The following is a 15,192-nucleotide window of genomic DNA, read 5'->3' on the forward strand; positions in this document are numbered from 1 at the left end:
GTTCCCGATCTGGTGGCATGCCTGGCAGTTCTTCTGGAAATACATCAGGGTACTCACTGACCACAGGAATAAATTCCAATTCAACCATAGTGGTGCAAACTAGTTCTGGCTTGGGTATATGCTTGCTAGCATAGAATTTGGTGAGCTGCCCATTCAGACTGGTCAAATTGACTTCTCGGGTTGCGCAGTTTATGCAAACTTGATATTTGGTCAACCAATTCATACCCAATATGATATCCAATTGCTCAGACTCAAGGATTATCAGGGATGTTGGAAAGTAGATTCCATTGATATTGATCTCCAGGTCACGGCAGACTAGATTGCTCTTGATTATAGATCCCGGCGTTTGTACCAGCATATTTTTGCCCAAAATCGTGCAAGGAAAATTGTTTTGGGCAGCAAAACTCCGAGAAATAAAAGAATGGGAAGCCCCAGAGTCAAATAAATTTTTGGCAGGTATGTCATTAACAGAAAACATACCAATGACGACTACTGGCTTCTCTTGGGCTTCATCGGCAGAGATATGATGCACGTGCCCAGTGAAGTTTTGCTGGGTTGGCCCTGACTCCATAAAGTTGACTTGTGGTCTGCTTAGGGCATTCATCTTGTGGTTCTTGGGGCACTGCTTGGCATAATGTCCGGGCTGCCCGCAAATGAAACAAGAATTATTGCACTGACGCTCCTCATGTGTTGGATTGGTCATGATATTCTTGACTTGAGTGGTGGTCCTGTTAACATTCTGCTGCCAATTTGGCCGGTATTCCACCTGAGTCTGCTGCTAGGTACGAGCCTTTTGCATAGGTTGCCCATCCTTCTTTGGCTCGAACTTGCGCTTGTTGTCATTGTTAGCAGGCCTATTATCTGACATAAGCTTGTGCTCCCGTTCAACAATGAATGCCTTATCCACCAGAGTTTGGAAATCTGTGAAATCAAACATACTGAGAGCACACCGAAGTTGCGGATTTAAACCTCCAAGAAATGTGTCAATCTCCCTTTCTTCAGTGGCTACGTCATATAGAGAGTAACGGGCCAAATGATTGAATTTTTGCAGATACTCAGCCACAGACTGATTTCCTTGGACGAGCGCGAGAAATTCACGCTGCTTGTCCTTCATAACTCCAGTAGGGATATGATATTTTCGGAACTTATCCTTAAATTTTTCCCAGGTGACTTCCTCCTCAATCGGCCATATGGCCTTTGTATTTTCCCACCATATGGCAGCTGCACCTTCGAGGTAATGAGTTGCAAATGGAACTTTATCATTTCCTTCAGTATGGGAAATCTCAAGCTTTTTCTCCATGGTGCGCAACCAATCGTCTGCATCCAATGGATCAACAATCCGACTGAAACTGGGTGGATTGGTCCTCTGAAAATCTAAGAGCTTTGAGTGATGACCATTCCGATTTCCATTCTGTCCAACCATAGCTTGCACACTTCTCAATATTTCAATCAGATCATTGTTCCTTTTCTCTTCAAACATCCACAGAACTTTTTCGATGGAGGGACGATCAGGCGGTGGAGGTGGTGGCTGAACGTACGGCTCGGGAGAATGTCCTGCCTGTCGTGCGGAACGACGAATAGGAGTTCCCTCACGAACGTTGCTACTGCTGCCTCCCCGCGTCATCCTATTGTGAATTTTTTCCCAAGACAACACAATCGAGATGAGAAACACCCAAAAAATTAAAGTTGGGGAAAAGCCAACGACAAATCTCGAAAAAGGCAAACGAGCGAAGAAAATACGGCCATTAAAGTCCCAACATAATTATACATAGACTCATACATGAAAGATAAACAACATGACTGGTTCCACTACTCTCATACATGAAGCATCATAACTCGTACAACTACACCCGTACATCGTCTAGACGACTGCGAATACTCAAAGACACTACTGCTCTGCTGGTGCTGCTGTGTCCTCCCCAAAAGTGGTCTCGGATCCTGAATTGACGTGGTTAACGGAAACCTCCGGGTTAAAGGTAACACGATGGCGCTGCCTCGAGGGCTCTCCCTCTGGGGCAGGGGTAGGATGAAGCATCGGGGCTGCAGGAGTAGCGAGGAGTGAGACCCACTCGGCAGGAGCACTAAGAGGGTTCACGGTCGAGGCGCCCGTGCTACTCGGGGGAGTTACCGGCGAAATAGGGGAGCTAGAGCTAACTGGGACATAAGGGGTAAATCCCAGTGAGGACGGAGTAGTGGCGGATCTAGCAGTGACCAAAGTAGTGGCTAGAGAAGTACAGGCACGAGTCAGCTCTCGAGCCAGCTCGTGGATCATCAGATAGCTAGCAGTGATATATCGAGCAAGATGGCTAGCAACACTATCAGACTCCGGATCAACGAGAGGAAAACGGACATGACCATTATCGTGCAGAGATGGGTAGTAATAGAAACCTAGGTGGTGCTGCATTTGGACCTCGGCATAACGAAGCTCGACAAGGACCTCAAATGCAGCAAAATGGACAGCCTGAGAGGCGGTGGAGGCATAACCGCTCTGAGAAGTACGAGTTTAAGAGCCGGAATCGGAACTGGTGCGTAGAGTAACCATTGCGTGATACTCATACACTGAGTCTGCTAGACGCTCCCGGTAGACACGGTAGACTGGTTCGTCTCCGTGAGGGTACAGCCAACGCCACACGTTGCGAAGAAGGTGCGGTGACGTGTACGGCATCAGCTGCAACTCACACGGATACGGCACCGGAGCCATCTACACTCACAACCATTAGCAGGTTAGCATAACAATAATAATCAAATGACTACAATGCAACAACAAGCTATAACTGCTACCGGCACTCAAATTTACTCGCGCCTAGCGTCCAGTCAACACATCGTAGTCTAGCGCGGCCTACAGTCAGCGTGGCTCTGATACCAATCGTTGTGGCACCCCGGCTCAGAGCGACCGGTTTACCCTACATTGCCAGCCCAGAGACCATGTGTTCTGGCAACACACAACATATTGGTATAGAAAACAACCGCTTTATTGATGCTAGCGGAACAGAGTTATATTACAACAGCTGTCGAGGTCAAGCGGCACACTCGGTGCGGCTGAACAATATGTACATTATTTAGTGAACATAAAGGGGCCTCGATCCGAACAACTATGTGGCAGCGGAATAACGTCGTAACGGAAGCTCCATATCACAGGGACACCGATGTGGACACGATCTAGACTCGAACAGCGCTCCTCTCCAACGATACTTTCCTGAAATCTGGCATGACACGCCAGGTCAGTACATTGAATGTACTTGCAAGCTCACAACAGGCATAATCATAATGACAAACAATATCATGATATTTAACCAATTATTAAAGATGCAACACTATACGTCAACATGCTGTGATCATACTCGAACGTCCCTTAGGACAACATACCAACCGTGATCATCCTCAGATCACAACACACTACCAAAGTGGTACCATAAATACACCACCAACATGGTCTTTAGCAAAAAGACTCGTGATCCTTACGGCGATCACAACCATGACCAAAATCTGGTCCTGACTTCCTCGATGGCCTTTCTGCCATCCTCAACAATGCAAAGTTTACAGCTTAGTGTGCAAATTTTACTAATCTTTGACTCATGGTGGGACCTACTACGAGGTTTCCGTGACCGTGGACTCGGCTATCGATAGTTTATACACTCTGCAGAGGTAGCACACTGTACCCACACCACAGAACCCATGGCCTCATACTCCCATTTGGGTGGACCAACGACATTCCGATGAAACCGCTCCATTGCCACAACACTCTCCCGGCCACTCCGTCTCAAATCCCCAACAGGCTGGTCCTGGGTGGCCCCGTGTCTACCAAAGACACCCCGACCACCGTCGTGGTCAAAATACTCCCACTCGGGGACTCGGTACCATAATCTTATCAACAAGCACACAAGATTATGTCTGCTTACCGGGCCAGGGCAAGCACGACATAATCTTCCCTAGATGGAGGCACCGACCAGAGGCCGTGTCAATGGATCGCATCAAGGCCTTCCCATAAAGGCAAATGTGGTTGCACTGGAAAAAAACTCGATTCAGCGGCACCATGACCCAGTCAACGGTATATTCAAGTTGAATTATATTCAGGTCCAACTTTAAACTAAAATGACTGGTGTCATAGCATGCCATGAAATGTAAAACAACACATGCATCCTATAATGATAAAATGACCGATGTCATCCATATACACATCAAGCATAAGAATCAACCACTCATATTACTTTACTTGCTCAAAATGGCTCACAACTTAACCAAAACATTTTGTACCAAGTATTATTAATTTCTTACGCAAGCAAGTAACTCCGATATATTTTTCATATGCATGACAAAAAGATTTTTTACTATCAACAACTTTTAATTTCTTTATCCATAAGTTGGGTTCAAACTTTCTGTAAGATAAATAATATGTTTAAACAAGTATTTAACAGAATATTTTCTAACAATTTTTTTTCAAATAAAGAAGGCAAACACAAAGCTTTAAATAATTACTAACATGCATAACAAAATTATTTCTAACATCACCTCAAATAAATCTTAACTTGCTTTACCCACTTAAGCTAGTTTCAACTATTCTGTAAATCATGCATAACAACTAACCAATATTTAACAGAATACAAATAACTCAATAATTATTTAAATGCATGGATTAATCATTTCATTCAAGTAAGAAAATCACAAATATTGCAATGGCATCATGAAAATGTTGCTGTGGCTTGCCTTAGTGTAGATGAGGTTCACAAGCCTCCTGGTGATCCTCAAGATAAGCCTCACCTTCTGAAAATAATTTTGAACACAAAAAGAAAATATCAAGAACACTTCTGAAAATCACGAGAAATTCTAAACAGCTCAGAAAAATCTCATCTTTGGTGAGCTGCTAGATTTCTTTTCAAAGAACACAATGCAAAAAGAATCAATTCATTGGGACTTATGGTTAAAAAGTTATAGCCATTTGAAGTGTTCTGTAAATTCAAATGAATTTGAATAAAAGAAAAAGACTGGGGGGTGACGTCGAAGGCGTAAAGCCCAGGGCACCACCACTCGTACCGCTTCACACGCGTACTGAGTGGCTAACTAGCGGGCCCCGCTAGTCAGGTGGGGGAAGAGGGAGAGAGAAACAGAGACGGCCGCGGCTTCGCCGGAGCTCTTGCCGGCGACGAGGGCTCCTTGTCCAAAATGAGAGGGAGGGGTTTAGAGAGGGGGTCAAGGCGCACCTGTCTGTACCTGTAGCGTGGCTAGGGGTGGTCGGACGGCGTCGGAATCTAGCTCGCAAGCGGAGGCAGAACGAGGAGGTCGTCAGAGTTGAGGAAGACGGCAGGCAGAGGCCACTCCAGGGGCTCCAAGCGGGCGAGACGGCCTCACCGGAGAGAGGCGGAGGCCCTGGAGGGGTCGCCCAGGCCCGGGAGGGGCTGGAGCTACTGCGGCGACCAGAGGGGATCGCCGGCGAGCTCGAGCTCGAGGACGGCGGTCCGAGGCCTGCCCGGCCGGCCTACGGCTTCCTACTCGATCGTGGAGTGTGTGTGAGTGTTGGGTGATGCTCGAGGAGGCTGGGGAGGGCTCTATTTATAGGCGAGCGACGAGGGTGCTTCGGGCTCCGCCGGTGGACACCTGTCCATGGCGCCCGGTGACGAGCAGCGTCAGTGAGAGGGAGAGAAGGCAACGGAGGTCACGCGGCCACCGTTGGCGAGCGGAGACGAGCACAGGATCAAGAGGGTGGCGACGAGCACAGTGCGCTCCGCACTGTTGGGCTGGCCGAACCTTGCCCATGCTCGCTGCGGCGAACTCCGGCGTCGGCGAGTGCCAAGGAGGAGTTAAGGGCGTTGAGACGATGATGGTGGCGAAGTTTGGCAAGGTTGGGCAGGCGGGGGAAGCGAGCACGCGCGAACAGAGTGTTCGGCGGCACCTAGAGCGCGTCGACACGCATGCCTGGCATCGTGGTCACGCGTGGTCACCGCGCGAACTCTCCCCTCAGGCCAGCCTTCGTCCAAAAATCATGTCTGGCATGTTGTGCATGGTGGTTTTGAAGTTTACCATGGTTTGGTTTGGATCCAGGTGCAGTAGAGAAGATTTTACAGGCCAGGTAAGTTTCTGGTCAGTAACTTTGTGATGTTACTGTGGTCAAATGGCTGGGAGTTTGGAGCTGTGCTTTGGAGGCTAGCTTCGAGTTACTAAGGTAAATAAGCACAAGAAAGTTCAGGTCAAAAGGAGTAAGTAAAATGGTAGTTGCTGTAGAAACCACCATTTCTGTCCAGAACAGAAAAGATTTTCTGTAGGAAAAATATTCCAAAAAGTGATGAAATAGCTTAGGGAGGTGCCCTAGGGTTCCTAGAATATTTGTGAATTATCTCAGAATTTTCCGAGCCATAAAAATTGGGGTTGCTTTGAAGCAAACAGATCTGGCTTAGGGTTTTTGAGAGAAAATGAATATCTTTCATTTAAGAAAAATATTCCAAAGATTATTTTGGTGTGGGTCAGAAGTGAAATGATGATTTAGGAGGGAAGTGAAGCACTTGGGTGAAAGCCAAGGATGCCCAAGTGTTTAAGTCCATATGAAAAGATTCAAAAACTCCAAGTTTCAAAAAATTTCAAATGAAAACTCAAACAAATAAGAAAGGGCAAAAACCAAGCTGTCACAGGTGATGAGGTCATAGTTACACAGAAGGGTGATGAGACACTCGAGTGCGATAATTAATTATGCGCTCTACAATGCACATGGTGGAAGAAACCAACTGTGTGCAATAATGTCAAAGATCACAGTCGAGTTAGCTATACAGATCGTGTGTTGTGAGATCGACAAGGTAAACTGATTCGAGAATGGTTAATAAAACCTAAGACCATTGCATATTAAGGTCAAAATAGTGCTCGAAATATACGAGTCTCATACGATGCCATTTCAATGATTGTACCACAAAAGCTTGAAATGTTACAAGGTTCAAATTCCAGAGTTATATGGCTCAAATTCGAAGATTACAAGGTTCAAACTGATATTAGAAATGAAATTCAGCTCATCAACTGCAAACGCTCGTGCTGATCCGCTAAAAATGGATATCAGAGAGGTTCAAACTAATATCACTGCTTCTAAGTCTGGCTTCGAAACCTCACAATTTTTGCAAAGGGGCCAGCCACTGAGAAGTCATGTATGGGGTTGACACGATGACTTTTGATTACTCTGTCATCTAAAGTTCCAAAATTAAATTCAGCATTTTTGGAGCCTACTCCATTCTGCCGCAGGCGCCGGCGCTGATCAACAAACCATTCATTTTTGCGAAATAAATATAGGGCAAACCTCATTTCCTTCAGCACCCTTGCTCTGAGAACAAAGAACCTGGCGAATATAATCTCCGGTAAGGTCCCTCGGTAGGAGTTCAAAGCAATTTCTGAGAGATGCAGATCTAGGCATTTGACATGATTGTTATATTATATCACATTATCCACCACTGGGCCTAATCTTATTTGCAAAAGAAGAAAACGTGTTAGTGCCTACATGCAGTTTTGAACATTACTACAGGTCTAGATATTTGGTTTGCAGGATTTGTGAAATGCACTAACATGCCATCTTTGATCTGACATGATTAACATGGGTATTTGATTACATTCAGAAAAATGTAGCCTTCTTTACAAGAGGTTGGAGTGGATGAAAAGTTCCCTAAGAAAACCAGTACAGATGAATCCAAAGGAGAAATGCTTATTGATTGTAACCATATGGATCAAGCAACCAATATGGGGGGGGCATGTATGTACTAAAATCCTCCAAAAGAACCTTCAGAAATCGTAGTACATTGTCATTGTAAACTTGGAAAAAGGTGTCACAAATTGAACTCCCTTATGGTTAACATTTAATAGGAAAGGAACATCACCTCGATATATAGCTTCTCTAGGCACGGAAAGCATCTTAGGAAACTGACAACTTGCTCCAGGTCGGGCCCGATAGATTCTAGTTCCAAGACCTTCATTGTGCGCAGTTTCAGGGTCAAGCTTGTCAGAATCATTTTCTGAATGACAAACAAACAAACATCTTCAAAATTAGAAATAATATTAATTTGTAGAAGGAGAGGTAGAAGGCGGTTGTTGTACCTGAACGGGTGTGGATCCATTAACACGTTCGGAGTATTTGTCAGACGAGTGCCCACCACTGTCAATTTTGGCGCATAAATGACATTGATTCTTGTTGGACCTTCTTGACCAACTACAAGTAATCTCTCAAGTGCAGGTGTGTCCTAGATGACCATACCGTGGTACACATCTTGTGATGTCTTCCTGCCGCACCAGCAACACACATAAATAGTACGGAGAGTCATGGAGGTGATGTGGAAGGTACTCAACCCATTGATCTCCTGAAGACGAAGGTACTCAAGTGCAGTACAGCCACGGAGCAGGCGCTCCATGTCACCCTTTGAGAGGCAGACGACGACGAGCTCGAGGTGCTTCAGTCGTGGTAGAATAAGAGCGGGCACGTCATTAAGGGGCGGGAAATGGCAGTTCCGAACTTGGCGATGCGCAGCCTAGGCGCGAGGCGGAGTGCGGACGTTGGCAGCGACTGCATATGCCCATCATCAAAAGTGAGCTCCTCAAGCTAATCTAGGGTGTGGGATCGGAACCAGTCGTCAAGCTTGGCTCGGTCCTTGCCGTTGGAACAGAACTTGCCCATTCTAAGGCCTTTGGTTGGGCCAAGGTGACTACTGAGGATCTTGGAGAACACATCCAAGATTTTGCGATAGCCATGGCAGAGCTCGTGGGTGTCGATGAGGTCGAGAGGGTTGGAGTTCCATAGGGGGCGCCACCATCGGGAAAGGAGGGTTGTCCGCGCCCCATATTTGATTGGGAGGAGGGAGATGATGACTCTCAACATATCATTGGGGAGGCTGCCGATTAAGTCTAGGCCTGCTGGAGTCGCTTGCGGTTCTAGCTCGCTCCGCCTCCGCTTGTTGGCAGCCCCATTCTCCACCTTTGGAGTCTCCTTGTCAGCGTCTCTTTCTGATAGAAATGGGAGTACAGGGAATATTTAGTTAAAATAGGGCAATAGAAAAGTGTATTGGTAACTAGAAGTTATTAGGTAGGAATATAGTAAGAAAAGGGAATAACAATTGTTTGCTTAAATACTACACAATTCGGACATTGTTGGGTAAGTCAACATATGCAAATAGTTGAAAAGAAAACTTACTTCGAACAAAGTCTGGATGGATGATTTTGTCGGGGAAGTTAGCATATATCTCATGACCAGGCCTTTTATGTGCAGTGCAATTTTAGTGCCAGCTTTCAGTACATAAAACTTTGCAATTTCATTCCAAAAGCCAGTGCCAAAATAGGAGTCACCACATTCACCAAGTCTTATAGTAGCAACGATTGTAAATCCATGGTTTGCTTGCAGTATGACATCCGTAGAGCCTTGATCTATGTAAAGGGAAAAATCATGCACTACATAATTTGTTGCATAGCGAGGGATATTATGTAGAAAATGGTAGGATTGTTAAAGAAAATATGGTAACATGCAAATATGGGCCCAAATTGAAAGAACTGTACAACAGTTGAAATCGGAGGACAAAAATCTATAGTTAAACAGATAGGGTAAACATGATTGTCAGTGTCAAAACCGGCCGATCTCGGGTAAGGGGTCCCGAACTGTGCGTCTAGGATCGATGGTAACAGGAGACGGGGGACACGATGTTTACCCAGGTTCAGGCCCTCTCTATGGAGGTAATACCCTACTTCCTGCTTGATTGATCTTGATGAATCTGAGTATTATAAGAGTTGATCTACCTTGAGATCATAATGGCTAAACCCTAGAAGTCTAGCCTATATGACTATGGTAATGAGTATGTCCTTTCTGGACTAACCACTCCGGTTTATATAGACACCAGAGGGGGGGGGGATCTAGGGTTACATGGAGTCGGTTACATTAGAATGAATCTTCATAGTTGGTCGCCGAGCTTGCCTTCCACGCCAAGGAGAGTCCAATCCGGACACGAGTATGGTCTTCGGTCTTCATGTCTTCACAGACCATCAGTACGGCCCATGGATAACAGGTCGGATGCCCGAGGACCCCTTAGTCCAGGACTCCCTTAGTAGCCCCTGAACCTGGCTTCAATGACGAGGAGTCCGACGCACAAATTGTCTTCGACATTGCAAGGCGGGTTCCCCATTTTCCAAACTCCAAGTTAGTCTTCGGACACGATGATTGTATCCGGACCTGTAACACATACTACACACAACTGCAGAGAGAATATAATACTTGCACGAATCTAATCTGCTGACAGTTTTTTTACAACATGACATCACATCTGACTGGTCATATTTTCGGACCATTTTGTGTTCGCCGTTCCATGTTTCGAGACGCGGTTGTCATTGGCACGTCTTGTCAAAGCAGAGATCGTGTCCCCTTATTGTGGGATTCTCATCAATACGAGCATGGGTAACCCAACCGTGCCTGTTTATACATTTCTTGGGAATAGGCGAGTTCCGAGGCGAGTGGGGGGAGTTTAATATTTACTGCATTTATAAGGGGATAAGGTTTCCTTCTTCTTCCCCCAAGCCTTCTCTCTACCTCCGCCTTTCCAATCGAGCTCCAGCACCCAAGTTCTTTGTCTCCTTTCCACTTGAGCTAGCGCCCAACCATGTCCGGATCCGGAGGTCAGGGTAAGTGGATGGTCTCCTCCGTCAAGGAGGAGGACATTACTGAGCTTCGTGCAGCCGGATACTTGGTGAAGGAGATCGCCCACCGTCTGCCGGCCGAGGGACAAGTCGACCCCACCCCGGAGCCCAGCGAGAGGGTAGTACTCATCCCCCATTTCTTCCGCGGGCTAGGGTTTCCACTCCACCCCTTCGTTCGCGGGCTAATGTATTATTACGGGATAGATTTCCATGATCTGTCCCCAAATTCCTTCCTCAACATCTCGTCATTTATCATCGTGTGCGAGGCCTTCCTCCGCATTCATCCCCACTTCAGGTTGTGGCTCAAATTTTTCAACGTGAAGCCGAAGGTGGTGGATGGCCAGCACGCGGAGTGCGGAGGAGCCATGGTGAGTAAGCTGCCCAACATCTCCTGGCCAAAGGGTGATGGAAATATGCCCTAGAGGAAATAATAAAGTTATTATTTATTTCCTTATTTCATGATAAATGTTTATTATTCATGCTAGAATTGTATTAACCGGAAACATAATACTTGTGCGAATACATAGACAAACAGAGTGTCACCAGTATGCCTCTACTTGACTAGCTTGTTGATCAAACATGGTTATGTTTCCTAGCCATAGACATGAGTTGTCATTTGATAACGGGACCACATCATTAGGAGAATGATGTGATTGACTTGACCCATTCCGTTATCTTAGCACTCGATCATTTAGTATATTGCTATTGCTATTTTCATAACTTATACATGTTCCTATGACTATGAGATTATGCAACTCCCGGTTACTGGAGGAACACATTGTGTGCTACCAAACGTCACAAGTAACTGGGTGATTGTAAAGGTGCTCTACAAGTGTCTCCGAAGGTACTTGTTGGGTTGGCGTATTTCGAGATTAGGATTTGTCACTCCGATTGTCGGAGAGGTATCTTTGGGCCCTCTCGGTAATGCACATCACTTAAGCCTTGCAAGCATTGCAACTAATGAGTTAGTTGCGGGATGATGTATTACAGAACGAGTAAAGAGACTTGCCGGTAACGAGATTGAACTAGGTATTGAGATACCGATGATCGAATCTCGGGCAAGTAACATACCAATGACAAAGGGAACAACGTATGTTGTTATGCGGTCTGACCGATAAAGATCTTCGTAGAATATGTGGGAGCCAATATGAGCATCCAGGTTCCGCTATTGTTTATTGACCAGAGACATGTCTTGGTCATGTCTACATAGTTCTCGAACCCGTAGGGTCCGCACGCTTAACGTTTCGATGACAGTTATATTATGAGTTTAGGTGTTTTGATATACCGAAGGTAGTTCGGAGTCCCGGATGACATCGGGGACATGACGAGGAGTCTCGAAATGGCCGAGACGTAAAGATCGATATATTGGACGACTATATTCGGACATCGGAAAGGTTCCGAATGATTCGGGTATTGTTCGGAGTACCGGAGAGTTACGGGAATTCGCCGGGGAGTATATGGGCCTTATTGGGCTTTAGGGGAAAGAGAGAGGAGAGGTTGGGCGCCCCCCAAGGCCTAGTCCGAATTGGACTAGGGGGAGGGGCTGCGCCCGCTCCTTCCTTCTCTTCTCTCTTCCCTTTCCTTGACTCCTACTCCTACTACTTGGAAGGGGGGAATCCTACTCTCGGTGGGAGTAGGAACTCCCCCTTGGCGCGCCTCTCCCTGGCCGGCCACCTCCTCCCCTTGCTCCTTTATATACGGGGGCAGGGGGCACCCCATAGACAACAATTGATCGTTTGATCTTTTAGCCATGTGCGGCGCCCCCCTCCACCATAGTCCACCTCGATAATACTATAGCGGTGCTTAGGCGAAGCCCTACGTCGGTAGAACATCATCATCGTCACCACGTCGTCGTGCTGACGAAACTCTCCCTCAACACTCGGCTGGATTGGAGTTCGAGGAACGTCATCGGGCTGAACGTGTGCTGAACTCGGAGGTGCCGTGCATTTGGTACTTGATCGGTCAGATCGTGAAGACGCACGACTACATCAACCGCGTTGTGCTAACGCTTCCGCTTTCGATCTACGAGAGTACGTAGACAACACTCTCCCCTCTCGTTGCTATGCATCACCATGATATTGCGTGTGCGTAGGAATTTTTTTGAAATTACTTCGTTCCCCAACAGTGGCATCCGAGCCTGGTTTTATGCGTAGATGTCATATGCACGAGTAGAACACAAGTGAGTCGTGTGCGATATAAGTCACACTGCTTACCAGCATGTCATACTTTGGTTCGGCGGTATTGTTGGATGAAGCGGCCCGGACCGACATTACGCGTACGCTTACGCGAGACTGGTTCTACCGACGTGCTTTGCACACAGGTGGCTGGCGGGTGTCAGTTTCTCCAACTTTAGTTGAACCGAGTGTGGCTACGCCCGGTCCTTGCGAAGGTTAAAATAGCATCAACTTGACAAACTATCGTTGTGGTTTTGATGCGTAGGTAAGAACGGTTCTTGCTAAGCCCGTAGCAGCCACGTAAAACTTGCAACAACAAACTAGAGGACGTCTAACTTGCTTTTGCAGGGCATGTTGTAACGTGATATGGTCAAGGCATGATGCTATATTTTATTGTATGAGATGATCATGTTTTGTAACCGAGTTATCGGCAACTGACAGGAGCCATATGGTTGTCTCTTTATTGTATGTAATGCAATCGCCCTGTAATGCTTTACTTTATCACTAAGCGGTAGCGATAGTCGTAGAAGCATAAAGATTGGCGAGACGACAACGATGCTATGATGGAGATCAAGGTGTTGCGCCGATGACGATGGTGATCATGACGGTGCTTCAGAGATGCACTAGTGCAGAACCGGGCAATAGCACCAGTTCGTAAGGCCCTTTAGTACCGGTTTCGTAACCGGCGCTAAAGTGTAGGCACTAAAGGCCCCCCCTTTAGTACCGGTTCAGCATGAACCGTTGCTAAAGGGCAACCACGTGGCACGAGCCAGCTTCGGGGGCAGGGAGCCCTTTAGTACGGGTTTGTGTCACCAACCAGTATTAAAAGATTGGGGAAGTTTTGGGTTTATGATTTCTTTTTATTTAATTTTGTGTTTTCCATTTAATTATTTTTCGTTTGCTGGTATTTTATGATATACATATTGTACACGTTATGCATATATATAAATAGAATTTCTAGTAGAACCGATCATAATATATATATATATATATATATATATATATATATATATATATATCATCGAATGTCTCACAACCACCATTAATTAATTCACACATATATACACACATGTGTATATATATACAATTTCTCCTAATTGGTGCCTTCGGAGCCAGTGGCATTAGTCTAGCTAATTGGTGCGTTCGGAGCACGATAACAATTGGAAGTGGTTCATGGGGTCGGTAGCGGGTAATAGTATTCTCCTTTGGGATCTATGACCTGGTCGAGCAAAAATCCCGCTATTTCCTCTTGAATTGCTTCTGTGCGGTCCTGTGCTAGGAGCTTGTCCCGCACCTCTTTGAACTGTTAAAAAGGAGATCAATATGCATGTGTATTAGTTGTGTGACTAGATATCGATAATGGTGTAAAAATTGTGAATAGTATTCTGACAATCGATATCGTACCCACTCCTGTCTCTGAGATTTGCTCCTTTCGGACGCCATCATGCGAATGTTTTCGCAAACGTAGTATGCACATAGATCATTCCTCGGCGCCTGCTTCAGGGCCTTTACGAGAATGGAATTTGATCAGATAATAATTAATCAACCATGATAATTAAAGAGATGGCAGCTAGCTAGTACTACTTAATTACTTACCTTGGGTCGATACCATTTCAGATTTCGTTTCCATGGGCCTGGAGTGGCCCTGATGAACTTTGCCCAAGCCCTGCCCGCCGACAAAGAAAATCAATAAATGGGTTATTAAATAGTTGTTATCAGGAAATGACGAACTAATTAAATAGGCCGAGATATAGTTAATAATGATTGAAATTACCTATTGACTATCCCCTTCACGATGGTGTAGTCACTTGCTTTCTTAAGTAGTGAGTCTAGTACTTCAACTGTTCCTTCATCAACTTTAATGATTAACAAGATCCAGTGAAATCTGCATGCACACACGTTTGCATTTCTTAATTAAGCGGGCATATGTAAGCAAAAACATGTAGCTAGCTAGTAGGGAAAAACAGAATTTGTAGTACAAGACAGTGTGACTCACTGGAAGTTGTAAGGAAGTAGTATATCTTCATTGTATTTGAGTTCCTTGAAGAACTGTAGCATGCTTTCCTCTACACTTTTTGCGTGATATGGATCTATTTTCCATGTGTATTCATTAATGGTATTTGGGTCAACGAACCCAATGCCATAGCGTCCACCTTTTTTCATTTCATAAATCTTCATCCTGCATAATACCACAGAAAAGAATATAGTGAGGATAATTACAGGTAATGATTGATCAAAATGATCAGTATAGCTAGCTTGAGACTTAAATTACAGAAAGAAATCACTTACAGACAATAGCAACTGATGATAGATTTGTCGAGTGCGTCTTTATTGTATAGCTGAAATAGTTCTGAATACTCAACGGTCACAACTTTCTCATGGTAGT

This window comes from Triticum dicoccoides, chromosome 3A (genome assembly GCF_002162155.2).
Source record: "Triticum dicoccoides isolate Atlit2015 ecotype Zavitan chromosome 3A, WEW_v2.0, whole genome shotgun sequence".
NCBI classification, from domain to species: Eukaryota; Viridiplantae; Streptophyta; class Magnoliopsida; order Poales; family Poaceae; genus Triticum; species Triticum dicoccoides.